The sequence below is a fragment of the Myxocyprinus asiaticus genome, chromosome 17 (assembly GCF_019703515.2).
Source record: "Myxocyprinus asiaticus isolate MX2 ecotype Aquarium Trade chromosome 17, UBuf_Myxa_2, whole genome shotgun sequence".
Classification (NCBI taxonomy): domain Eukaryota; kingdom Metazoa; phylum Chordata; class Actinopteri; order Cypriniformes; family Catostomidae; genus Myxocyprinus; species Myxocyprinus asiaticus.
In genome coordinates, this window is record NC_059360.1 from 34,492,658 (window position 1) to 34,497,914 (window position 5,257).

Genomic DNA, 5,257 nt, shown 5'->3' on the forward strand with positions numbered 1-5,257 from the left:
GATAACTGCTGTGTATATTCCACCAGATGCTAATGCTAACTTGGCTCATGGATAGTTATATAACATCATTAGCAGGCAACAGAGCATGTATCCTGAGGCTGTTCACATCATAGCAGGGGACTTCAACCATGCTGATCTAAAAGTAGTGCTACCTAAATTCCATCAGCACGTAAGGTGTGCTACTAGAGGAGCAAATACACTGGACAAGGTTTACTGCAACATCAAACAGGGGCTCAGGGCTAAAACACTACCACACCTGGGCCAGTCTGACCATATATCCCTGGTCCGGTGATGGGGCACAATACAGCGTTGGCAGAGCCAACCTGAAAAGAGGCATCAGGAAGGCCAAGGCTGCTTATAAAAGGAAGATTGAGGACTATTTCAACAACAATAATACAAGGCAGGTGTGGCAGGGGGTCCAGCACATCACCAGTTACAAATCTGAAAACCTCTTAGTTGTGGTCGATGGTGCTTCACTGGCAGAGGAGTTGAACCACTTCTTTGCCCGCTTCGAGGTGGAGCAACCGGAAGCAACCACATCACAGCCACCAGTCCACAGCAGCCACATCTTCACTGTGGAGGAGCATGAGGTGAGACTCATACTGAGGGAGGTGAACCCGAGGAAAGCTGCAGGACCTGATGCCATTTTGAAACGGGTGTTGATGGACTGTGCGGACCAGCTGGCTGGGGTCTTTACCAAGATCTTCAACTGGTCCCTATTCCAGTCCACTATCCCACAATGCCTGAAGTCCCATATCATAGTTCCACTGCCAAAAAAGACCAATATCAGCTGCCTGAATGATTACCGTCCAGTGGCACTTACTCCTATCGTCATGAAGTGCTTCGAGAAACTGGTCCAGACTTATATAATCTCAAACCTCCCACCCACACTTGACACACACCAGTTTGCTTACAGAGCTAATAGGTACACAGAGGACGCCATGGCTACAACTCTCCACACTGCCCTGGTCCATCTAGAGCAGCGGAGGAGCTATGCTAGGCTGCACTTTGTGGACTTTAGCTCTCTATTTAATGCCATACTCCCTCACAGACTGGTGACCAAACTGGTAAATCTGGGACTACCTCACTCAATCTGCCTTTGGATTAAGGACTTCCTGTCAGATCGCTCCCAGAGGGTGAAAGTAGGCCCCCACATCCCCTCAGCCCTCAGTCTCAGCACTGGCTCCTCACAGGGCTGTGTGCTGAGCCCCCTACTCAACACCCTGTAACCCATGACTGCACCCCCGCCCACTCCAGCAACAGCATCATTAAATTCGTGGATGACACCACCGTAGTGGGGCTCATCTCTGGGGGGGGGATGAGTCTGCTTATCGGGACGAGGTGGAGCGGCTGTTTGTGTGGTGCACTGATAACAACCTGGTCCTTAATACCACCAAAACAAAGGAGCTGATAATAGACTACAGGAAAAATAAAATGGATATTCATCCCCTTTTCATCAGCGGGGAATGTGTGGAGAGGGTCACGGATTTACGGTTCCTGGGCGTGCACATAGAGGAGGACCAAACCTGGAGCACTAACACCACAGTACTGGTAAAAAAGGTACAGCAGTGACTTTACTTCCTGAGGATCCTTAGGAAGAACCACCTCACCCAAAAAGTGCTTCTGTCCTTCTACCACTGCTCCATAGAGAGCATACTGACTTATTGTATCTGTGTGTGGTTTGCCAGCTGCACAGAAACAGAGAGGAAAGCTCTCCAGAGGGTTGTCATCACCGCCCAGAAGATTATTGGCTGCCCTCTCCCCTCCCTGGAAGATCTTTACAGTTCCCGCTGCCTCAAAAAAGCCCAGAATATACTTAAAGATCCATCTCACCCCGGACATTCACTGTATGAACTGCTGCCCTCGGGCAGACGTTTCAGGACAATGAAAACACGAACAAATAGATTAAAAAACAGTTTTTATCCAAAAGCAATAGCAGCACTAAACACTACTTGAATATTAAGGAGATGTATTGTGCAGTGAACTGTTGCGTATGTGTGGTATAATGTGTTTTCATTTCTTTTAGAATCTTTTTCTTTTTATATATTTTTTAAAGATACTTTTAGAGGATCTTTTATATTTATATATTTATATATTTATATACCTATTGCACTTTATTTAATGCTGCACTGATCGGATTGCATTTAATTTCGTTGTACATGTACAATGACTAAAGATTCTATTCTATTCTATACACTGTTGTAAAAAGCCAAGCATTACAATTCCCACACTTTAGATTATGAAGACAGTACCACTTTGTAAAGATTTGTTTAGATTAGATAAAGTTCTATTAAGAATTCCAGGAAGGAAAGAAGACTAGCCTACCTTAAGCATTGTTGAAAGGGATCTCTATGCACAAGCTGCCTGTGAAATGCAAACAAATTTGCTACACTGCAGAGCATGCAATGGTGGTGCATATCTAGTCATCTTGAAAAGCTTGTTTTCCTGCTTTTCCAATATTAATTCTGTAGAAAATCGCCACTGCTTTTGCTCCACCCATTAATACCCCATTAATAGTCTGAGCTCTATTCCTTTAGCATTTAAGGTTGTGGTTTGGTTAGTTCTCATAGTATCTGTCACCGAAAGTAAGTCGGTGTTTGTTGTATTTGATTTGTATTGTACATATTTAATAGTTTGAGTTATTTTAATGCTGGACAATGTTTTATTTAATATTTCCTTGTGGTTGAGTTTGTAGAAACCAACAAACAACTGACAGATCATGTGTTTTAATAGACACCCCATTGTGTTGGCAACCTAACCGCCCTACCAGTGCATCCAGTATTTCACATATTCTAAGAATTAAGCCCATTATGTATTGCCTTCTCTTCTCAGAAAGCCCACCCCAATAAGCCAACCTTCTGCTTTGAATGCCAGTGTCTTTTTTTTTTTTTTTTTTTCATAACTATGCACAAATATTGACAGGACAAGATAGAACAGGATATAATCCAAGTATAATCTTATACAGGGGAGACTGGAGCTAGTTGTCACAAGGGTTATATATCAGGAACTATGAGGTTTTGAGTCAAAAGTCCAATTACACATCAAACACCTAGTTCAAAATCTTAAATTTGAATAATATGATTTCTATCCTTACAACAAAAATGTCAATATCATAATATTTTTGCAATAGCTGATGGGCAAAAAACACAATAAAACCACACTGGCATATATTCAGGCAAGAGTCAACTATAACGTAGTTAGATTTTTTTTTTTTTTAACTGAACGTTTGAACTATTTTTAAAAGACAATTAAATTTTTCATAAATGTCCGGTTGGGGTATAATATCGCATTTTTATTGGGCCAGGTTGTCACATAAATGTCATAAATGCATACAATTGTTCAATTATATTATTTGTTGGCAAAAACAATGGTTTGATGTTATCTTTTTAATTGTTTTTTAAATTATGTTTCATGAATCGTTTTGTGCTTCATCGTTTAACTTTTAAAATTTTGCTGAAAAGTCTATATATGTTGTGTTTATAGAACAAGCTATACAGTAGGGAAGTGCCCGAAGCTGAATACCTTATTCGGAAAGGCACGAATAATGACTTCAAAACGAATAACGGATTCATCCGAATAATATAAAAAAAAAATTTATGACTGATTATCCAAAAAGCACAAGGATAAAGTGACATTTTAAATAAACATATCCAAGATTACAACAAATTTATGAATCTGTGCAGCCAACCTTTCTAAAGTGTAAACCTAATGAATAAAAATGTGCCTGTTGTGATGTCAGATCGGATGGGCGTGGTCTTAACTCCGTTTGCTGTCTCTGTTAATTGTGTGCATCTGGAGCATGTCAAGTGTAACATTATCTAAGATACGACATCATATACACTTTCCATGTTAATGTTTCACACGGTTCACACGTGATTCTCATGTATTTATTTATAGCCTAAGCATGATGTTAAATTCCTGACCTAAAGTGATTTAACGTCAGAGCTCTTCTTTCCATTTCTTAAAGTTGACCACATTTATATTCACATCAGCAATTAAGGTAATTATCTGGTTAAGACTTTATTCTGAAAAAAGTTAAAATGCTCCATAAAAGTTTCAATGCTCCATAGACTACTCATCTATTAGGCTAAATTTGAAAATGTTAAGTGTTCTTGAACTCTGGTAAGGTGCTATATAAATTTAACATTATTATTATTATTATTATTATTATTATTATTTAACTAAATAATGGTGTCCTATCATAAAAATTCCTGATAGACATACGGGACTTTCACCTGTTGTTGGCTATATTGATTTTATTTTAATTTCTTTTAATGTTTGAATTTGTATTTATTATTCACTGCAAAATGTGTGCTTGACATTTCACATTTTGCTTGACACCTCTTGCCTCTAGAATAATGTTGTTATACATGCACAAACAAACGAAAATTCTGTTTCATGCAGATATTAATATCTTAAATACCAGAAGAAACCACAACATATTTCACAGTTATGTAGCTTACAAATTCATCTTCATCTAGTAAGAAAAAAAAGAATAAAATAATATTTTTTTAAATAATAATTGTATAATAATAATTATTATTATTAGGCTATTATTATGAAAAGGCATGTACAAGGCATATGTTATTAATAGAAACTATAAATGTAAGAGTACTACTTAAAAATGGGCGTTTCATTTAGTTTTGACACATTTCCTATTTAAGCTCCACCCACACCCGGTTCTATTCGAATACAGAGACAGATACAGATAATTTTGTCATATGAACAGATACAGATACAAATACAGATAATGGCTTCGCTGCACACCCCTACTAGACAGAATCATTCATATCTGTATTTTTTTGAGAGGATGTAGGGTGAATAAAAGTAAAGTGGGACACTTTCTGATAATTTGTTTTTGTTTTTAAAATATGATCCAAATGGCTTCATCGTTGTTATACAATACTGGATGAACTTAATTCTGATTTCAAATTCTGATAGAAGAGGGTTGGTTCATCCAAAAATGAAAATTCATTAATCGTTTACTAACCCACCCTGTTTGACTTTCTTTATGGAACAAAAGAGAAGAAATTCTGAGAAATAATGATGCTGAGGCTGCCTTTTGCCCAATACGAGGGAGTAAATTATGACAGAGTTTTTATTTTTGAGTAAACTATCCCACTTTATCAGATGTCCCACCTGTATTCACATTTACATTTAGTCATTTAGCAGACGCTTTTATCCAAAGCGACTTACAAATGAGATACATATTAAGCAATTTGTCATACAAAGTTTAAGTTAATTCCGCCACAGAGGA